The sequence below is a fragment of the Phyllobates terribilis genome, unplaced genomic scaffold (genome assembly GCF_046119375.1).
Source record: "Phyllobates terribilis strain yellow unplaced genomic scaffold, ASM4611937v1 Scaffold_103__1_contigs__length_5881359, whole genome shotgun sequence".
In the NCBI taxonomy this organism is placed as follows: Eukaryota; Metazoa; Chordata; class Amphibia; order Anura; family Dendrobatidae; genus Phyllobates; species Phyllobates terribilis.
Window position 1 is genome coordinate 2,788,710 of NW_027362863.1, and position 23,872 is coordinate 2,812,581.

Consider the following 23,872-nt stretch of genomic DNA (forward strand, 5'->3'; position numbering starts at 1 on the left):
CAAGGTGTCCATTTCACCAAAACAGGGAGACGTAACCAGGTAGGGGCCTGTCCTGCCCCGAGTCCTTAACAGTCTTTAGTCCATTCCTAGGTTACGCTCCAACCAATTGTACAAGGATTCCCGGTAAATCCACCAAGGACTCCTAAAAATAACTAGAAACACATAATTATTTACAAGTAACAGACAGGTGACCACAAATAAAACAATTTAAACACTTCAAATCCTCCAACGTGCGGGTAACTGGCCTCTAGTGGCCCTAGTGGACCTACGGAGCTGACTGTCTGGCCCTGAACTACAGGGTGTAGGAGCTGTCAAGGGTAAACTGGGCAGCTGTTTACGGGCTCTTTGGCTCACTAGGGGTACGGCAGGCTCACTATGAGCAGAGGGTTGATCCTCCTGTTCTGCTTGTGTGGAGTCTGCTGCCTCCTGGACCGGCTGCTCTTCCAGCTCTACCTGTTGCTCCGTAGGCACTTGGGATGCTGGTTGGAGGAACATGAGGACGGGTACCACAACTGCACCATTGACTTGAGTCCAGGACCGAGGGAAGTCTCCGAGCACAGTACTAACCATATCTTCCCTTTCCTCTACGGGTCGAGGGTCTTCTTGCTCTCCTTCTGGGTTCCGTAGCTGTTCGGGACACTTCTTCAGGTGATCCCGGGATACAATGGCTGTGGTTTCCCCTCCGTCTTTACTGATGGTACAAACCTTTGGGTTGTCGTGGCTTGAGGGCAGTACGGTGTACGGGTCCTTCTCCCACTGGTCGTCCAACTTGTGGAGCCGTCTCTTCCTCTTCAAGACCTGCTCTCCGGGTACCAGGGGAACAGCGGGAGCATACTGGTTGTAAGTTTTCTCTTGTCTTTCCCTAGCGAGACAGAGACTTTGCTCCACGCTCTCCTGTACTTTCCGGTACTGCTGCTGCCTCTCTGTGTCCCAGTCTGCTTCCGGTGAAGTGTCCTCAGGTGTCAGGACTCACATCTCTAAGTCAACAGGTAGCTTACCAGGCCTTGCCCTCATTAGGTAAGCCGGGGTACAGTTGGTGGAACCTACAGGGATGTAGTTGTATAGGTCCACCAGGTCGGGCAGCTTCTCAGGCCACAGACTGCGTTCTTCCAGGGGCAACGTTTTCAGAAGATCCATTACCACCTGGTTCATTTTCTCACAAAGTCCATTAGTTTGCGGATGATAGGGTGTCGTCCTTATCTTCCGGCAGCCATACAGATTGCAGAATTCCTGGAAGACCTCCGCTTCAAAGGCAGGTCCCTGGTCCGTCAGCACTTGGTCCGGGTACCCGTGTGGACGGCAGAAGTGCTGCTGGAAGGCTCTAGCTGCTGTTTGAGCTGTTAAGTCCTTAACGGGGACGACAACCAAGAACCGGGAGTAATGATCCACAATGGTTAACGCGTAGACGTAGCCACTTCTGCTTGGGGTCAGTTTTACATGATCCAAGGCTACCAGTTCCAACGGCTGCTTGGTGACGATGGACTGAAGGGGGGTCTTCTGGCTGGCACGGTCCTTCCTTCTTAGGTTGCACGGGCCACAGTCTCTGCACCACCTCTCGATGGTTCCCCTCATGCCTACCCAGTGGAACCGCCCGCGCAGCAGGAACTCCAGCTTCTTCCATCCGAAGTGTCCAGCCCCGTCGTGGTATGCCTCCATCACCATGGCTGCGTCTCTTCGTGGCACCACTACTTGCCAGATTAGTTCATGCGTCCGGGAGTTAACCATTCTGCGGCACAACTTCCCCTTGTAAAGGAACAGTCGACTCTTCTCAGCCCACAGTTGTTTGGCTTCCTCCGGAGCGTCTGGGTCAAGGCGAGCCTCTGGCCGAGTCAGCATCTCCTTCACCAGTCGGACTGCAGGGTCACTGTCTTGCGTTTCCTCCCAGTTGTAGTGAGGCAAGGGGTTAAACGTAGCGGCTTGCTTACTCCTTACCCGATGGGAATACTGGATAGTCCCATGACGGTGGAACGCGGGGAGTTCGACTTCTTCCAGTCCCTCTGGATCTTCTCCTACGTCCGGTAGGTTTGGCATCCTGGACAGGGCGTCCGCGTTGGTATTGGAGCGTCCTGCCCGGTATTTGATTGTGAACTCGTAGTTGGACAGACGGGCCATCCATCTCTGCTCTAGGGCACCGAGTCTTGCCGTGTCCAGGTGTGTCAACGGGTTGTTATCCGTGTACACGGTGAACCGGGAAGAAGCGAGGTAGTGCTTAAAGCGTTCGGTGACTGCCCACACCACTGCCAGGAACTCTAGCTTAAATGAGCTGTAATTCTCAGGGTTTCTTTCGGTGGGTCGCAGTTTTTGACTGGCGTAAGCGATTACTCGTTCTTTCCCCTGCTGGATCTGGGACAGTACGGCTCCTAGCCCGATGTTACTTGCGTCGGTGTAGAGGATAAAGGGCTGGCTGTAATCAGGGTACGCCAGGATTTCATCCCCCGTGAGGGCCATCTTCAGCTGGCGGAAGGACTCTTCTTCTAACTTCTCCCATTTGAAGGGCGGCTTCTTGTTCTTGGCCTTCCGGGACTGGCCTATCAGGAGGTCCTGCATAGGAGCTGCCTTTTTGGTGAAACCGGGGATGAATCTGCGGTAATAGCCTACCAACCCGAGGAACTGCCGCACTTCCTTTACACTGGAGGGACTTGGCCATTCCTTAATTGCGGTGATCTTATCAGGGTCGGGAGCCACTCCGTCAGCGCTCACCACGTGTCCCAGGTACTGCACCTTTGGTTTTAGGAGGTGACACTTGGAGGGTTTTACCTTTAAGCCGTAGTTTGCCAGAGCTTCGAACACTTCCGCCAGGTGTTTCAGGTGGTCCTCATAAGTCTTGGAATATACGATGACATCGTCCAGGTACAACAGGACCGTCTCGAAGTTTCTGTGGCCCAGACAGCACTCCATTAATCGTTGAAAGGTTCCTGGTGCGTTACAGAGTCCGAACGGCATGCAGGTAAACTCGCTAAGTCCCATCGGGGTGGTGAATGCGGTCTTCTCCCGGTCCGCCTCTGCTACAGGAACCTGCCAGTACCCGCTAGTGAGATCCAAGGTAGAGAAGAAGTTAGCAGATCTTAAAGCAGCCAAAGACTCCTCTATCCTTGGTAAGGGGTACGCATCCTTGTGTGTGATACGGTTGATTTTCCGGTAATCTACCCACATCCTCATGGTGTTGTCTTTCTTTTTGACTAAGACTAGTGGAGCTGCCCAGGGGCTAAAGCTATCCCTGATCACCCCAGCCTCCTTCATGTCCCTAAGCATCCCCTTGGCGTGTTGGTAGTGTGCAGGGGGTACAGGTCGATACCTCTCTTTTATGGGAAGATGGTCTCCCGTGGGGATGTGGTGTTCTACCCCCTTGACTCGCCCGAAGTCTAACGGGTGTTTACTAAACACTCTCTCGTACTCTTGAACCACCCGATAGACTCCCTGTCTCTGGTGCGAGGGAGTGGAGTCAGTACCCAAATGTAGTTGCTGACACCAGTCCTCCATTGTTTCCTTAGAGCCGTTACTTTCCTCCGGGGAAGATGGAGGCAAGGGTTCTACGGACTGTATGGAATTCTGATTGATGGTATACAATTTGGCTAGCGTGGCATACCGGGGCAGGTACACTTCCCTCTTCCCGATATTTATTATGCGAACGGGCACCCTCCCATGGCGTACATTGACCACCCCCCGTGCTGTCAAAATGGTGGGCCTACTGTCTGAGTAAACTGGTTCTACCATTGGTAATCTCTACCTCTCAGACCAATAGCTGCCCGGCACCAAATCATCATTTCACTTTTTGGGGGCATGGCAATAGGGAAAGGGTCACACATTCTTACGCTACCAATCTCACCACCGGAGAGTTCTATCTGTTGCCGTCGCATCAGTGCCCGGATCTCTTTCTGGAGCACTCGCTGCTGGCCGGAGCTGGCGTTCTTGGCAACCTGCTGTAAAAGGAAAATCACCTCTGCAAGACAATTTTCAATTACATTAGTTCCTAGAGTTATCTTTGGGTGACTCTCGTGCTTGTCAATGTCTACAATGATCAGTCCCTGTGCCGCCAGTTCAACTCTACCGATTTTAATGGTCACCTCTTTAAATCCAATCTGTGGCACGGGCTGACCATTGCTGGCGATGATACTCAAATCGTCGTCAGGGTAGCGGGTGATATCCGAGTCATTCCAGTACTGCTTGAAGAGCACGTACGGGATAGTGGTAACCTGTGACCCGGTGTCCAGTAGGGCACTCATAGGGATGCCATCCAGTACCACAGGCAAGACTGGACGTCCTCCCACATATTTGTCGCGCCAGTTCGATGGGCCTGATGATCTTTTTCCTGGGGTTTGGCCCTCTACCCCAGGTTGTGCCAGTTTAAAGGACAGTACCTTGCCATATGTCCGGGTTGATTGCAGCGGCGGCAGATGGGTTGTCCGTCCTCGTTGTATCGGTCGCTGGGTCTTCCTCTGGCCGGTGGGGTCCTCCTTGGTCGACGCCACGGGATGTCCTCCGGTCCGGATGCCAGCTGGATCTTCCCTGGAGTGGAAACCTGTAAAGACTGCACAGTTCGGGTTAGCGCGGCAACGCTTTTAGCTAGCTCTTGGACCTGATGGTGCAGGTCTGGAGCCGGGTCATTGTTCAAAGCCTGCGCATCAGCTCCCACAGGCCCTGCCGACAAGGGCGCCGCCTCCTGGTGGTAAGTGGTAGTGGGGCGTCTGTGGGTCACAACGCCACCTGGTGCCGGTTCTCGGAGCACCCGGATGGCTCTGTCCTTGAACTGTGCAAATCCCAGATGAGGGTCCTTTAAGGCCATTGCCCGCAACTGGGTTCGGTGGGCATTGCAATATAAACCCTCTATAAATTGTTCAGTCAACAGCCTGTCCTCGTCTCCCACGCCGTCAGGGTCGGTCTGCTTAATAGCTCTCAGGGCCTCTTGTAGGTTCAGGGCATAGTCCCTTATACTCTCGTGTGCTCGCTGCTTGCACCCGTAGAATCTAAGCTTGATCTCGGCTGAGGTGCGGGTATCAAAGGTGTCCCTCAGCCGGGTTAGTATCCCTGCAACAGTCCTCCCCCCAGGTGGCCAGGACTTTACCTCCCTTTGGGCTGCCCCGGTTAATTGGGCCACCAGGATGCTCACTTTTTGCTCTTCTGTGAGGGGATACACCTGGAACAGGCTATCCAGCTTTTCTCTAAAGTCATGCAGGGTATGTGACTCCCCTGAGTACTGGGGTAGCCAGGCCGCTCCCGGGATATAGGGCATGGTGAAAGGCATGACTGCAGCAGCGGTGGCGCTGGCGGGGGTTGAGGCAGTGAAGCTCTCCTCCGTATCCGACATCTTCCTCCCCCTAGTGGACCGTGGCCTACCTTGCGATGATCCTCTTCCGTAGGCCGCGGCTCCGCAGTGGATCGTCAGGGTTGAGGACCTTCCGTCGCGCTCCTGTCACGTCGGCGTCTGCTGGGCTCCTTCCAGGACCTTACGCAACGTCCGGACGTGAGGCGGGGCTTCAGTTCTCGCGCGCTTTCGGAGTCCACGCCCCTCTTCTTCCCGCGCGGCGTCTTCAAGATGGCGTCCAACGGCGGGAAAACTCCACGGATGGCGGGAAGAAGGCAGAAGATGGCGCCGGATGGCGGGAAAACTTCGCGGATGGCGGGAAGAAGGTAGAAGATGGCGCCGGATGGCGGGAAACCTCCACGGATGGCGGGAATCTTCACCACTGGTAAGTTTGAACAGTCTTTTTCAGGCACGCAGTACCCGGTGGTTGCGGGCACGAGATCCTGCCGACTACGCCAAAAGTTGACGCACCCCTGGGCCTGTGTCGCACAGCGTTGCGCATGCAGGAGCTTACCCGGAGCCGGATCTGTTGAGGGTTGTAGTCTCGTGGCGGTGACCCGGTCCGTGCCCAGGGAGTCAGACTAAGTGGCGTTGTATTAGCGGTAGATGTTGGACGACTACGCCACCCGTTGAATGCAGCGAAGGAGCTGCCGCTGCAGGGCAGACTGCTGAGGCCGGTGGTAGGATTGTGCAGCGTGGTAGTATCACCCCCAACGGGAGGGGTATGGCCTCAGGGCAGCCGACGTGGATGATGGGGGTAGCAGGAATCACTCAGAGACGATGCGGTGTAGTTCAGGGTCTTTACTGGTGATAAAGATAGACCCTCCCGGAGTACTGGCTAGCGATCGGGGCCTGGTCAGTCCTTGAGCAGATGGGATCTCCCCTGGCCAGGCGGAGTTGTAGGCCTCCCAAACTGACTGTACTCTTCTGGCTACCTTGCTAGAGGCGGGTATAAGTAGCCCACGTCCCTGAGTGTACCGTGTGGTGCTCACCCGTATGGCCGGTGACTCGGGGCCTTCTAGTGGCGTCCGCTCCACGACGGCGGTGCTGGTCCCACGCGTGTGACCGTGCCTTCGGGTTTCTTGGCCAGAGGACCTGAAATCCCCTGCCGGGCGGTTTCTGCTGCTGGGTAAAGATTAGTCCCCACAGCCTCGGACTCCGGGTCCGGTGATAGCTTCTCAGTCAGGGCGAGCTCTGCAGCTGCCAGCCCCTGACTCCTTATAGCACTGCTCCCACAGAGCTCCTGATGTTCTTCTCCTATATCTGCTGCTCTTCTCTGTCTCTACTTCTTCTCTACTCACTAACCCTGCCTCAGCCCTAGGTTTATATAGGGGAAGTTCTTCCCCTCCCAGGACTGGGCAGGAGGTGTGGCATGCATCGGATCCCTGACCAAGAGACCTCCCACCTGCTCTCAGACATAACATTGCTGTTACTGTGGAAACCAGACCCCTGGGGTGCCACACATCCCTTTGCTAGGTAATGTGGGGGAGGAGCCTTCTAACGCAGTCAGAGCTGGCCCTGCATCAGGGCCCACCGGAGGATTCACCGATTCCCCGGTGGGCTAGTCCGAGCCTGCTTGTATGTCAGACTATTTGCAATCATTTCTCTCCCATATAGGCTGAGTATTGAAACTGTCTGGTATTAAAACTCAACTTCTTTTACTTAAAGTGAAGCTATCAGGAAATGGACTATTGTTTAAATTGGGGTTTTTGTGTAAACTTATTGTTTGGGGGCAATTTTTTTCCATATCACAATGTGTACTATAAATAAAAACTACAAATCTTGCAATTTTCAAACCGACCATTTGGGCTTTTTTTACTTTAACTTCCTGTTGTTTCAGGAAACAACACATGTACATTAACCACAATGAAAAGATCCTATCTTTTATATTAAAGCATCTAATGAGCATATGCAAAGGTCATTGTGAAGGAAGAGGGAGCAGGGGAAGCTGTAACATTACCTATTGTGATTGCTGGATCCTGTGTTATCAGCTGTGTTTCAGAGATGTTACCTCTCGTTGCAATCCTGCCTCTGCTGATAAGGAGCCTGCTGAAAACTCTTCCTGAAAAGACAGAAAGTATGAGTCTAAAAAAAGCCCAAGTGGCCATTGTGAATTTTTTTCTTTTGTATTAAAGATCATCATATGAAAAAAAAATTGCCAACAATTTAAACAAAAATAATGAAACACAAAACTCTGAAACATACAATCAGCCATTTTCTGCTGATAGCTTTGCTTTAAATTAACGCTAATCCTAAAAATAAATGTTCAAATAAAATAAGAAAATAGTTGTCCTCTCCGCTTGTTAGTCTGCAGCATTTCCGGCCTGATCATGAATCTGTCTTGTAGAAATCCTGCAGAGAACACAAGGATCAATCTCTTGTCAATCAGTTCCATCTTTGGCTGCTGAAGCCCTGACCCTTGGACAAGGAGATGGTATGATGTTTTGTCCTGCTACAAACAGGGCAGAGGGGGGAGGCTCCTGCTGCAGACACTTGTCTTACACCAACACACAGAAAAGTAAGTAGAAGAATGGGGAACATGGGTGAGATATTCAGACACACAGAGATTTCTTTATATACTGTATATTTCTGTATAATTTGTGACAGGTGTTGAAAAAATGCTGCAAACTAAGAATGCTTTAAAAAATCGAAGAGGGAATAATTTATTTTTTAGCAAACAAAAGCAAAGTTAATGAGCAAAAGAGAAATCTAAATCACATGAACATTTGGTTTGACTGCCTCTTGCCTTCAATAAGAGCTTCAAAGCATCAATTCTTCTAACTACAAGTGTATATAGTTTTTTACAGAACTCGGCAGGAGGTTGTTCCAAACATCTTGGAGAAGTAACCACAGATCTTCTGAGGATGTCGTTTGTGCAAATGCTTCTGTCTCTTCATGTAATCCTAAACAGACTGGGTGATGTAAGATCAGGGTTCTGTGGGGTCCGGACCATCACTTCCAGGACTTCTTGTTCTTCTTCATGGATAAGTAGTTACCTATATTTCTCTTCATTGAGAACTCCAAGAAATGGGCAAAGTTGGAGATCATAGACGCAGTGATCGGCCATGGAAACTTAGTACAGCAGATGAAAGACACAGCATGCTTACTTCCACTTGAAATCAGCAGATGTCCAGCAGTGCCATCAGCTCAGAACTGGCAGCAACCAGTGGGACTCAGCTACCCCCATGGACTGTTCGGAGAAGTCTGGCCATAACTGATCCTTATGGACGAATTGAAAGCAAAAAGGAACGCATTCGACACGGAAACAAGGTCAAGAGACTTAACTACGCATGAAAGCATAGTGACGGGTGCAGAAAAATGGCAGCAGGTGCTCTGCACCGATGAGTCAAAATGTGAAATACTTGTCTGTAACACAAGACAGTTACTCAGCCTGGGGCAGTGCGGCCATTGTCCCTGACTGTTACCACAGGAGCTCGGTTGTAGCTGTGCCAAGCTCCCGGTGGTAAACGTGCGGGGAAGTGATGATATTTCTAGTGGAAACCGCAGCAGGAAATGTTCCTTGTCTGGGAAGATTTTGTAGGATTTTTTTTTTCATTTTTGGAAGAGATTTTTTTCTGGAGCGTTTTCTTGTAACCTTTTCATTGGATGGTGTCTAGTTTCGAACGTTTTTCATCTGGAAATAACTAACATACGGTACACTTGTTCTTTTTTTGCCCACATTGTGTTTTGTTTCAAATCCTGAAATTGAAAAATATGCTTAAAAGACTGGATAGGAAGAGTCTTATAAGCGTTTTTTGAGCAATTTTCAGACTCCTCAAAAAACTTGATGTCAACATGCCCTTCGAGGCCAGATTTTCTAACAAAGCAAGAATGCAAACGCTAGATAAAAAGAGGAATCATGGCCAATAATCCTTATCTCATGGTTCTTGCATGTATAGAGAGCGGTATACTTGGTGACCTATTATTATGCAGGCTACTGAATTACAGAAAAATTCAAGTTCGAGTGCCCTTCACTACTAGCCTGGTCTTTACAAATTCTAGTATCAGGTCTGTCTCAGCCTTGTCTCTAGGGGATCAATCAGCAGTATATGCTCCAGTAAACAGCATAACAATATGGCTGCAATAAATCTGTCTTTTATATCCTCACCCACTTGGACTATAAGATGGCAGGCCACGCCACTGCTATGGGGCCCGTGAACCGGCACTGACACCGGGCCCCCCCCTGCGACCATCTGCGCCCACACTGCCCACACAGAATGATGGGGTGGAAGCGTCTGCAGATGCTTACTCCTTCATCATCATTGCTTGTGCTGACGACCAGAGGGGAGCTCTAGCCGTCAACATGAGCAATGAGGTTGGAGGAGGGAGTGTCAGCAGACACTTCCACCCCCATCAGTCTTCCTCGACGTCTGACGAGTCAGAGCAGCGGCATCGATGAGGTCATTACAGGGCGCCCGCTGTTCTGAGATGTGCAGCACTTCACACCAAAGGCTCAGCAGATCAGAGCATCTGGTGGAACAAGGAATAAGGAGAGGTGAGTACTGTGTTTATTTTTTTAAATCAGTGACAAAAGAGTATGGAGGATCATGGGGGGTGCATTATACTGTATGGAGGACCATGGGGGGTGCGTTATATTGTATAGAGGATCATGGGGGGTGCATTATTTGTATGGAGGATCATGGGGGGTGCATTATATTGTATGTAGGTCCATGGGGTGTGCATTATATTGTATGAAGGACCATGGGGGATGCATTATATTGTATGGAGGACCATGGGGGTGCATTATATTGTATGGAGGACCATGGGGGTGCATTATATTGCATAGCGGACCATGGGGGGTGCATTATATTGTATGGAAGACCATGAGCAGTGCATTATATTGTATGGAAGACCATGGGGGGTGCATTATATTGTATGTAAGACCATTGGGGGTGCATTATATTGTATGAAGGACCATAGGGATTGCATTATATTGTATGGAGGACCATGGGAGGTGCATTATATTGTTTGGAGGACCATGAGGAGTGCATTATACTGTATTGAGGACCATGGAGGGTTCTTTATACTGTATGGAGGACCATGGAGGGTGCATTATATTGTAAGGAGGAACATGGAGCGTGCATTATACTGTATGTAGGACCATGAGGGGTGCATTATATTGTATGAAGGACCATGGGGGGTGCATTATATTATACGGAAGACCATGGGGGTGCATTATATTGTATTTAGGACCATAGGGGTTGCATTATATTGTATGGAGGAGCATGGGAGGTACATTATATTGTATGGACGACCAAGGAGGGTGCATTATACTGTATGGAGGACCATGGGGGATGCATTATATTGTATGGATGACCATGGGGGGGTGCATTATATGGTATGGAGGACCATAGGGGTTCATTATATTGTATGGAAGACCATGGGGGGTGCATTAAATTGTATGGAGGACCATAGGTGTTGCATTACATTGCATGGAGTTCCATTGGAGGTGCATTATATTGTATGGAGGACCATCGGAGGTGCATTATATTGTATGGAGGACCATGGGAGGTGAATTATATTGTATGGAGGACCATGGGGGGTGCATTATATTGTATGGAGGACCATGGGGGGTGCATTATATTGTATGGAGGACCATGGTTGTGCATTATATTGTTTGGAGGAGCAAGGAGACATCATTTTATTGTATAGAAGACTAAAGGGGTTGCATTATGTTGTATAGAGGACCATAGAGGTGCATTTTACTGTATAGAGAACCATGGGGGTGCATTATACTGTATAATGGATCATGGAGAGTGCATTATACTGTATTGAGAACTATCTGGAGTGCATTATACTGTATGGAGGACCATGGGGGGTGCATTTTATTGTACAAAGGACCATGGAGGGTGCATTATACTATATGGAGGACCATGGCGAGTGCATTATATTCTATGGAGCACCATGGGAAGTGCATAATACTATATGAAGGATTATGAGGGGCGCATTATACTATATGGAAGGCTATGTGGGGTCATTATACTGTATGCAAGCAATTATACAGTGTGAAGGTTTGAGTGGAGTCCATCATACTATGTGGAGGGCTGTGTGGGGACCATTATACTGTTTGGAGGGCTAGAGTGGGCCATTATACAATGTGGGGAGGTGTGTGGGCCATTATACATTGTGGGGCCATTATACTGTATGGAGGGCTGTGTAAGGGATCAAACCGTGTTGGGGTCACCATACTTTGCTTTGGGTACAGTAGCGTAATTATACTATTCATGTAGAGGAATTCACCATTGGGGTATCATACAGTGTTTGGGGGGCACTTTTATTGGTATGATACTTTATGGGGACAATGAAAGAGGAATCTAGGACTTCAGCAGGAGGAAAATTACTATGCAAAGGCTGGAAAGTTGTGAGATCTGCTGTTCTGTGACCCCCGACAAATCTTACATTTTTTTTGGGGAGAGAGGACAATTAAAAATTTTGCCATGGGGCCCAATGATTTCTATGTACGTGTTACACGCACACCGCTAGGTTCAGATAGGGGCGAGACAGGTTACATGAATTCTTTGGAATCCTGGGGGAACCATTACTCAGGCGACCATAGACCGTGTGCTGCAGCTTCTCTCAGGTACACAGGGGTATTGACCTTCAGGCACAGACACGTAGGTTGTTTCACTTGCTGACCAGACACACTTGACAAGAGTCCTCATAAACGGTAGAACAGTAGCATTTAATAAGAAGCCACATAGCCAGTGCAAGTTAAGTCTGATGAGTCCAGTGACAAACAGTACAGTTTCCTTAGCAGCACAGCAGTTCACAGTCTTCCCAGTAGTACAGGACAGCACAGTTCTTATGAAAAGGCACATTAATGAACAAAGCATTCTTTACAGTACAGAGAGATGGAGGAGGGGGGGAGGGTTTACTGAGGGAGATGATCCCTGTGACACCATTTCTTCCAGTCCTTATCTTTCTGCTTGACAATCTCTGCACTGCTAGTTTAGGAACTCTACCTGACCTGTGCTTAGCTTCACTCCTGACTTGAATCCTTTTCACTTGCAGGGGCGCTTCTGTCAGAAGCAGAACACACACGCCACATTTCTCTTTGGCTCCAGCCAAACAGTAAACAACTTCCCCTCAATCCCCCTGGGGCTCTGCTAAAATGCTCCCCTTCTCCTGTGACTGTGTTAACCCTTCTAGAACACTTCCTGTCTCATGTGCTTGTGTTACTTCTAATAGTTGCTGAATAGTGTTGAGCGAACATGCTCGACACTGCTCGGTACTTGCCCGAGCATCACGCTACTCAGGATGTTCGGCGAGCACCAAGCATTTCCGGGTTACTCGGACGGGAGCTCGGGTCTCCACCCTGCATGTTTGGCGCTCTTTACAGAGACAATGAACATGCAGGGATTGCCAGCCAGTCACTGTAATGCCGCAGCCATGTTGGTTGTGGGCATTACATTGATTGGCTGACCGCACAGCGTCACCTCGAGTATTTAAAACCGGGCGCCGCCATCTTGGACACAGACGGCTGGGATCAGACAGTGTAGGGACAGCGCTGCTGATTTAGGGAGAGATATATACTGCGAACTAGTTAGTGTAAGGCTGACAGATCAAACAAACAGTCCTTCTCAGGACTAATATCCATCCCAGATATCAGGCAGGCAGGCAGGCAGGCTGTATAGGAGACGCAGTGGTTATACCAGCAAACGCTGCATTACAGTCCTGTGTGCTCCTGTTACTGAAATTGCTGGACTTAGCTCAAGGTCTTGGGGGCCAGGAAAAATAATTTTTTTTCATCTAAATCCTCTTTTTTTTTTCCACCTTCACACTGTACAAATACCCGTCTTATTAACCTTTTGGTGTACCCCCCCCCCCCCCCAAAAAAAAAAAAAGTGTGTCTCTGATTTTTCAGACACAAATATATCTGTTGAAAATAGTCTGGTGTAGGCTAGAGAAACAGAAGTGTGGTTTTGCAGTTCCACGGTTCAAACCTCTGTATTATCCACTTTTGGGCCATTTGTATCTAAAAAAAACCAGTTTGAGTGTGTCGCTCACTGTTCAGCCGCAAATATATATATTTAAAAAAGTCTGGTATACACCAGTAAGTTAAAACTGTGGTTTTGCTGTTCCACGGTAAAAAATCTCTATTATTCTGCTTTTGGCATTTTTTGCCGTAAAAAAAAGCTAATAGTGTCTCCCTGATTTTTCAGACACAAATATATCTGTTGAAAATAGTCTGGTGTAGGCCAGAGAAACAGAAGTGTGGTTTTGCAGTTCCACGGTTCAAACCTCTGTATTATCCACTTTTGGGCCATTTGTATCTAAAAAAAAACAGTTTGAGTTTGTCACTCACTGCCCAGCCGCAAATATATATATTTAAAAAAATATGGTATACACCAGTAAATTATAACTGTGGTTTTGCCATCCCACAGTAAAAAATCTCTATTATCCAGCTTTTGGCATTTTTTGCCATAAAGAAAAACAGTAATAGTGTCTCCTGATTGTTCAGACACAAATATATCTGTTGAAAATAGTCTGGTGTAGGCCCGAGAAATAGAAGTGTGGTTTTGCAGTTCCACGGGTCAAATTTCTGTATTATCCTGCTTTTGACATTTTTTGCCGTAAAGAAAAACAGTAATAGTGTCTTCTGATTGTTCAGACACAAATATATCTGTTGAAAATAGTCTGGTGTAGGCCCGAGAAATAGAAGTGTGGTTTTGCAGTTCCACGGGTCAAATTTCTGTATTATCCTGCTTTTGACATTTTTTGCCGTAAAGAAAAACAGTAATAGAGTCTCCTGATTGTTCAGACACAAATATATCTGTTGAAAATAGACTGGTGTAGGCCCGAGAAATAGAAGTGTGGTTTTGCAGTTCCACAGGTCAAATTTCTGTATTATCCTGCTTTTGACATTTTTTGCCATAAAGAAAAACAGCAATAGTGTCTCCTGATAGTTCAGACACAAATATATCTGTTGAAAATAGTCTGGTGTAGGCCCGAGAAATAGAAGTGTGGTTTTGCAGTTCCACGGGTCAAATCTCTGTATTATCCTGCTTTTGACATTTTTTGCCGTAAAGAAAAACAGTAATAGTGTCTCCTGATTGTTCAGACACAAATATATCTGTTGAAAATAGTCTGGTAAAGGCCAGAGAAATAGAAGTGTGGTTTTGCAGTTCCACGGTTCAAATCTCTGTATTATCCACTTTTGGGCCATTTTTAACCTAAAAAAAATCAGTTTGAGTGTGTCGCTCACTGTACAGCCCCCAATATATCTTTTTAAAATTGTCTGGTATACCCCAGTAAAAAATAACTGTGGTTTTGCCATTCCACGGTAAAAAATCTCTTTTATTCACCTTTTGGTATTTTTTCCGTAAAGAAAAACAGTAATAGTTTCTCCCTGATTGTTCATATTGTTTAAAAGAGTCGGGTGTAGGCCAGAGAAATAGAACTGTGGTTTTCCTTTTCCACGGTTCTAATCTACTTTTTATTACCCTTTTTCCATTGATAGTGTGAGTGTAAACTATTTTACTTCCTTTACAATGGGCAAGGCGCGTGGCAAGGGACGTGGAACTGGACGTTCTGGTGATGGTGCATGCAGAGGACGGGGCCGTGGCCAAGGTGAAAATGTGCCACAACCAACAGCCACATCTTCTCGCTCCCACTTCTTGACCGAATTACTAGGGAAGCACAGAACAACACCAGTATTGCGAACTGATCAGTGTGAACAGGTTATTAATTGGATAGCAGATAATACTTCCAGTTACCTGGGCACCAGGGGCGGAACTACCGCCCGTGCAGCCGGTTCATTGAACGGGGGCCCCGAGGGAGAGGGGGCCCCTCCAGCCTCCAGCACGGCCGCCATCAGGGCATGTCTGCCCTGACTCCAGTGTGGGGCCCGGCCGGTAGGGGCCCCCTCGGAGCCCCGTTGGGGGCCCCCCTCTTGTGCATCTCTCGCCTGATGGGGCCTCCGGCCCCATGCTAAGCGCCGGGTCCGGGACATCTCAGCGCTGCGCTGCGCTGCCGTGGCAGCGCCTTCATGATTCCCCTGACTTCCGGTCATGTGACGGCGCCGTCACATGGCCGGAAGTCAGGAGAACCTGGTGTCAGCGATTTGGACGAGTGCCAGGATTCTGCAGGGATCGCATGGGGGTAAGTATAACAAGTTTTATTTTTTTTTAAATACAATTAACTAGGAGTGGGGGGAATGGGAGATGCACATGGGGGGGGGGATGAGAGATGCACATGTGGGGCGGGATGAGAGATGCACATGTGGGGGGGGGATGAGAGAGGCACATGTGGGGCGGGATGAGAGAGGCACATGTGGGGGGGGGAGATGAGAGATGCACATGTGGGGGGGATGAGAGAGGTGCACATGTGGGGGAGGGGGATGAGAGAAGTGCACATGTGGGGGAGGGGGATGAGAGAGGTGCACATGGGGGGGTGAGAGAGGTGCACATGGGTAGGTGGTGAGAGCCGCACATGTGGGGGGATGAGAGATGCACATGGGGGGGATGAGAGAGGGGCACATGTGGGGGAGGGGGATGAGAGATGTGCACATGGGGGGGTGAGAGATGTGCACATGGGGGGGTGGTGAGAGATGTGCACATGGGGGGGTTTGAGAGCTGCACATGGGGGGGGTTTGAAAGCTGCACATGGGGGGGGTTTGAAAGCTGCACATGGGGGAATTGGGAGAAAATGAGCTGCACATGGGGGAATTGGGAGTAGGGGGATAATGAGCTGCACATAATGAATGTGGGGTGGGGGAGAGTAAATGATGATGGGGTGGGGAGAGCACGGACATGATATAATGAATTGGGGCAGGGGGTGCATGTAAATAATGAATGCGGGGAGCAGGAAGCATAGAGTAGGGGGCGTTGCGGATGCAGGAGTGTAACTGGTAACAAATTGGCGGAAAGAGTAGAGGTTCTAATTAAATTATATATTAAGTGCCTATTTACAGTTAATGGGGGCACCGTGGTGGATTACAATTTATATTTGGAATGGTAGGTGGCATAATAACTAACCATATATTGATGGTGGATGCACGTCTGTATTCAGCTGCGTAATGTAGAAGTTGGGGAATGTGCTCTAGATAACTGTGTTATTTTATGCAGAGACAAGTCCTGGCTGGAAGACGTGATGGCGGTCTGTGCTGAATGAAGGAGAAAAGCGTAGCTGAAGGACTTCACCTAGAGACGTCACCAGTGAGTCAGTGTATTACATGTACACTTACACTATATACTATGTACCGGGCTCCTGTGTATAATGTCACTGGTGATCACTGTATTACCTGTACACTATATACAGAGCTCCTATGTATAATGTCACTGGTGATCACTGTATTACCTGTACACTGACACTATATACAGAGCTCCTGTGTATAATGTCACTGGTGATCACTGTATTACCTGTACACTATATACAGAGCTCCTGTGTATAATGTCACTGGTGATCACTAGATTACCTGGACACTTACATTATACATACCATGTATAGAGCTCCCGTGTATAATGACACTTATGGTAATATTAGTAATGTGGTGGTAATATTAGTAATGTGGTGGTAATATGTGGTCTGGTCATGGTGTGGCAGTTTTTCTCCCTTCTGTGTGGTATTATTCGGCCACTATGTTGTGGTAATATGTGGTCTGGTCATGGTGTGGCGGTATTCCCTGTATGTGGTATTATTGGTCATTTAAAAAAAAAATGTATATGACACATTCCCTTAAAGAAAACTAAATAAAAATATATCTAAAAAGAGTATTGGATATTTTAAGAAAATTTTAATAGCTTAGAGTAGGGCCCGGCCAGAAGAGTCTACCTTATCGTGGTGGCGGCTTTAAAAATCTTTTGGCCAAAACAAAAGCTGATGGCTATGTATGTGGCGCCGTCACATGGCCGAACGTCAGGAGAACCTGGTGGCAGCGACGTGGACGAGCGCCAGGATTCTGCAGGGATCGCATGGGGGTAAGTATAACAAGTTTTATTTTTTTTAAATACAATTAATTAATCAGGAGTGGGGGAATCAGAGATGCACATGGGGGGGGATGAGAGATGCACATGGGGGGGATGAGAGATGCACATGGGGGGGTGAGAGATGCACATGGGGGGGTGAGAGATGCACATGGGGGGGATGAGAGATGCACATGGGGGGGATGAGAGATGCACATGGGGGGGATGAGAAATGCACATGGGGGGGATGAGAGATGCACATGGGGGGATGAGAGATGCACATGGGAGGGATGTGAGATGCACATGGGAGGGATGTGAGATGCACATGGGAGGGATGAGAGATGCACATGGGGGGATGAGAGATGCACGGGGGGGTGAGAGATGCACATGGGAGGGATGAGAGATGCACGGGGGGGGAATGAGAGATGCACGGGGGGGGAATGAGAGATGCACATGGGAGGGATGAGAGATGCACGGGGGGGGGAATGAGAGATGCACGGGGGGGATGAGAGATGCACGGGGGGATGAGAGATGCACGGGGGGGCAAGAGATGCAGGGGGAGGGATGAGAGATGCACATGGGGGGGATGAGAGATGCACGGGGGGGGATGAGAGATGCACGGGGGGGATGAGAGATGCACGGGGGGGATGAGAGATGCACGGGGGGGATGAGAGATGCACGGGGGGGTGAGCTGCACATGGGATGAGAGCTGCATATGGGGGGGATGAGGGCTGCACATGGGGGGGTTATGTTTACATAACTTTGTTGCCTTATGAAGGGCAGGGGGGGGCCCCCAAAAATTTCTTGCACAGGGGCCCACTACAGTCTGTGTCCGCCCCTGCTGGGCACCACCACCTACGGTCTGTCTTTCACACGGTCAAATCTTAGTAGCCGTGAGTATCGACCGCATACTCCTCCTCACCCTGATACTCCTTCCTCCCAGCATGCCGAGTGTCGTCAGACAGCAACTGATGCCACACTTGGACACTCTGAAGAGCTGTTCACTGGTCCATTTCCAGATTTGTGCCCGTCGCCTGCTCCGCTTGAAGTGGTGGAAGAGGAGATCCCATGTAGCGATGCTCAAATATTTGAACAGCCACGGCCACAGCAAGTCGACGCTGGCAATTTGTCACAAGAGGTGGACGATGATGAGACACAATTGCCAGGAAGTGAGGAGGAGGATCGTGGTGCGCAAGTGGAAGAGGAGGAGGTGGTGGATGATCTAGTAACTGACCCAACGTGGCAGGAAGACAAGCAGAGCGAGGCCAGCAGCACACAGGGTGAGGGAGGCAGAGTACCCCAACAGGCAGGAAGAAGCAATGTGGTGGGCGCACACAGAAGGCGGGCAACAGTTCCCCGTAACACCAACACGAGGGACGTTGCCAGTACAACCTGTAGGTCTTCCAGAGTCTGGAATTTTTTAAAGACTCTGCTGATAACCCCAAAAAGGCCATTTGTACTACCTACCATGCCAGCATCAGCAGGGGTGACAAAACTACCAGCCTGACCACAACCAGCATGATCAGGCACATGGCAGCAAAGCACCCGACTTTGTGGGGCGAACCCCAGGGTCCACGACCAGTGTCAGCGGGTGTCACCACTGCTTCTTCCGCTGTTGTGCGTGCAATAGAACCCCCTGTTGTGAGTGCAAGGCAATCCCCTGTCCATAGTGCATGTAAAGATGCCCCTCCTCTCAGTCTTCACTTGTTATGGCAGTTTCTCAAGAAACAGCATCAACGTCCACGTCCACGTCCCACCGCAGAGTTCAATTGTCCATATCCCAGACCTTTGAACGAAAGCGGAAATTCGCAGCCAACGCCCCACAGGCCACAGTCCTAAATTCGCACATTTCACGACTGCTTGCGTTGGAAATGCTGCCTTTTAGGCTGGTGGAGACGGAATCCTTCCGCAATCTTATGGCGGTGGCCGTCCCTCGGTACTCGGTCCCCAGCCGACACTATTTTGCCCGGTGTGCCATCCCCGCACTACACAAGCATGTGTCCCAAAACATCTGCCGTGCCCTCAACAACGCAGTTACTGGGAGAGTCCACCTGACAACAGACACGTGGACAAGTGCTTGTGGCCAGGGACGGTACATCTCCCTGACGGCACACTGGGTAAACATAGTGGAAGCCGGGACCCAGTCGGACCTTGGGACGTAACACATCCTTCCACACCGAGGATTGCGGGCCCTATGTCAGTCAGAGTTGCCCCCACAGTGTACAGTTCCTGCGCATCATCCTCCTCCTCCTCCTCATGTTCAGCCTCCATCTCAGATATCACCACATCAGTTGCAAGCTGGAAGCACTGCAGTTCTGCCTCCGCCAAGCGGCAACAGGCTGTGCTGAAACTCATAAGCTTAGGTGAGAAACCTCACACTGCTTGTGAGTTGTGGACAGCTGTGAAAGAGCAGGCAGATCTGTGGCTGAGACCGCTGAACCTACATCCAGGCATGGTCGTGTGACAATGGCAGTAACCTGGTGGCGGCTCTGAGGCGAGGCGAGATCACACACGTACCATGCCTGGCTCATGAGCTTAACCTCATGGTTCAGCGGTTTCTTAAATTGTACCCCGAGTTGCCAGATCTGCTCGTCAAAGTACGCCGCCTGTCAGCTCATTTTCGCAAGTCGGCTACAGCTTTCGCCGCCCTTGCTGTGTTACAGCAGCGTTTGCAGCTTCCGTCACACTGACTTGTGTGTGATGTCCCCACACGTTGGAACTAGTGTTGAGCCACCCCCGTAGTGTTCGAGTTCGGTTCGGTTCGTCGAACACCCTTGTGTTCGCCGGACTGTTCGTAGAACACCTTCGAACACCGTTAAAACCAATGGCAGGCAAACAAAAACACATAGAAACACATAGGAAACACCTTCAAAGGTGTCCAAAAGCTGACAAACTGCTCAGAAGACATAACTAACACATGGAAAAGTGACAAGTACATATAGTCATGCGAAAAGAAAAGAGGTGGAGGAGTAAAAGGAGGGGGAGACACAGATATAGGCATGTCATGCCCTTCTAAAGTCCAAAAAGTGAGAAGCCGACACGGCCAGTCCGTTCCTGCCCGTGCCACCTCCGTGTCGCCGGGTTTGTGCCAGGGCCGCGGTGGGCCCTGACGGCCAGCCCCCCTCTCCCAATACTGTCCGCTGGTGGGTCGAGCGAGTCCCCTGTGGTGGAGGCAGGTCTAAGCTTTTTAATTTAAATTGTCTCTCTAATTTGAATGAATACACTTTAAATCCTTTTACAAGGATCTATTGGAGGGCAAGTCTCATGCCAGCAGCCGCGGTAATTCCAGCTCCAGTAGCGTTCACTAAAGCTGCTGCAGTTAAAAAGCTTTTATAAAGATCGAGCATGGCGGTCCACCGCAAGGCGTCCTACCGCCAGTCCCAGCCCCTATGCCTTGGGGTGCCTCCTGATGCTCTTCACTGAGTATCCCGGGGTCCCGAAGCATTTCCTTTGAAAAAATTAAGTGTCCAAACTACAGGTGGTGTAGCTTGCTTAACAGCTGGGATAATCCGCTGACTAGCAGACACTGCTACTAGGCACAAAGTATTTCCTGGGCTAGATGCAGTTAAAAATTTGTAATTAGATACTCTCATTGGATGCTGAGAAAGCATTCCATAGAGTCTCCTGGCACGCCATATATTATTCTCTTAAAAAGCTTGGGGTAGGGGTCTAGGGGACCCTTTTATAGCCAAAATCACGGCCCTGTATCGCAATACGTCACCTAGGCTGAAGATAAATGGAACTGTAGCACCCCGAGGGCTTGGTTGCTACAGAGGTATTGCACCTCACCCAGAGGTGTGATATCTCACTCTCAGGTAAGGATGGAGTGTGGATAAGGACCCCGACACCTGCATGCATTACACCACAATGCCGTGGGGCAGGGCGACCAATATGCCTCTGAGATGGGCACGACAGTCCCTGTCCCTGGCTGGAGTGGGGGGAGGGAACACTGAGGAAGGGGAACCCTGTAGTGCAGGAGCAGGGAGGAAGCAGCTCCTGGGTGCATTGAGAAGGAAGTATAAAAGGTGGGCACCATCTTAGTTCAGTGCAGAGAAGTCTAAGCATAAGTGACAGGGAGCAGGGGCTCTGCATGAGCTCTGCTCCGGAGGCGGGCCTAGTAACAGAGGCCCAGGCCTGGAAGAGGGAGAAGGAAGGAAGAGGAGCGGAGAAGGCTCCAGGAATGAGGAACGAAGGGATCCCAGGGGTGCGGACGGGCGAGTTGCCACCGCACGCCCGAATCCACCTGCGTGGAGGGGTCAGGCCAAAGGGGGAGACCGGTCCCCGAAACTAGTGGAGGCGGGAAACGACCCTCAGCTAGAAACCGGAGGCTGTGACATTTGATGTGGCGCAGCCCCTCGCTACACCCGCTAGGAAGGCACCACATAGGGTCAGGGAAACTGGCGCCAAGTTAACCAAGAGGAGGCCCGAGGCAGCCGGACAGAAGCGTTGGTAAGAAAGGCCAGACAAAGGACACACAAAGGGGGTCCTGTGAAGCGCTCCAAAGTTATCTGGGAGTTGTCTGAGCCCCTCACCTGGTAAGCACAGTACGAGGTGGGCAGCCGTTACCTGCAGAAGTGGTCTGGATAATAAGAACTGTGAGTAAAGGCCCTGGACTGCATCACTGACTCCGTGTCGTTAGTGCTGCTGCCCTGCACCATCACCCCCATCCTCCGCATACACTGCCCTGAGGCTATACTCCTCCCGTGGGGAGTTATGCTACGCTCTGCTGCACCCACAACACCAGCCTTAGTGGCGGTTCACTCTGACCGCAATCCACGGGTGGCGTAGTCGGACGTTTAAACATCAAAACCACATAAATAGTTCCGCCACTGGTTTGACCGCCCTGAGCCACGGAACCGGGTCGCCGCCACGGAGACTACAACCACCAGCATCCACCAAAAAGGGTCCGGCTCCGGGTGTCCCAAGGCCCAGGGGGCGCATCAGAACATTTTCATCACCTTTCATAATCACCAATGGGACAAGGCAGGGATGTCCTCTGTCCCCTCTCTTATACATCCTAGTGACGGAGCACCTGCTCTCATCAATTCGCCATAACCCCAATATTAGGTGGATTGAGGTGGGAGGCACCGAGTACAAGTGCTCTCTATTTGCTGATGATGTCCTAGTATATATCACTCAATCACATATATCCATCCCTGCTGTTATGGCTGAAATAGATCACTTTGTTACATGGTCAAATTTTAAAATCAATGCAGCGAAGTCTGAGGCCCTCGATGTCTCCCTCCCAAAATCCATACAGGATTCCATCCAGTCCAACTTTCCCTTTGCCTGGCCCTCACAGGGTATCAAATAGTTAGGAATTCCTATTCATAGAGACCTCTCCCGTCTATGTTATCTTAATTTTGGGCCCTTTATTGAACAACTCCATACAGACCACGGTTGGCAAGTTAGAACTTTAAGATTCACTACGTGAACCACTGGTGTTTTGTGGAAAAGCACATGTACACTGTGTTCCAAATTATTATGCAAAAAGTGTTTAGGAGTGATAAGGGAAGAATTTGTTGGTTTGTCAGTTAAACTCATTGATGGTGATGTGTGTCAGGGCTCTTTATATCACTGTAAGCAATTGCAGACACCTGTGCTAATTAGTTTGGCAGGTGTGTCCAATGAAAGGCAAGACTACTTAAGAAGGCTGTCCCACATTATTAAGCAGCCTACATTTTCTGCCAAAATGGGAAAGAAAAAGGATGTGTCGGCTGCTGAGAAGCAACAAATTGTGGAGTGTTTAGGTCAAGGCATGACTACAATCAACATTGTGCGATGATCAGGATGAAGTGTCTTGGCAATCAAGAAGTATGTAGCTGATTCACAGTACACACGTGTGCGTGCTGATAAGGGCAAATTGAGGACTCTTTCCTACAGGCAATTACGTCAGGTTAAAAGAGCAGCGGCAAAAAAGCCTTGTCATAGCAGCAGACAAGTTTTTGAAGCTGCTGGTGCCTCCAACGTCCCCCGAACAACAAGATGCAGGGTCCTTCAGAGGTTTGCAGCTGTGCATACGCCATCCTGTCGACCTCCTCTATCCACTTCACACAAGCAGAAACGGCTCCAGTGGGCCAAACATTACATGAAGACTGATTTCAAAACTGTTTTGTTCACGGATGAGTGCCGTGCAACGCTCGATGGTCCAGATGGATGGAGTGGAGGATGGCTGGTTGATGGACACCCCACGCAAACACGGCTACAGCGCCAACAAGGAGGAGGTGGAGTAATGTTTTGGGCTGGAATCATGGGGAGAGAGATTGTTGGCCCCTTTAGGATCCCTGAAGGAGTAAAGATGAACTCCATAATTTATGTGGAGTTTCTCAAACAGCACTTCCTGCCATGGTTCAAGAAGAAGAACCGTGTATTCCACAGCAAGATCATTTTTATGCATGATAATGCACCGTCTCATGCTGCACATAACACATCTGCATCTCTGGCTGATATGGGCATAAAAGGGGACAAACTTATGCTGTGACCCCCATGCTCTCCTGACCTCTACCCCATTCAGAACCTCTGGAGCATCATCAAAAGGAGTGTCTATGATGGCGGGAGGCAGTTCACATCTAAGCAACAGCTCTGGGAGGGTATTCTGTCCTCATGCAAAACAATTGAAGCAGAAACCATCCAAAACCTGACAAATTCAATGGACGAGAGAGTTCAG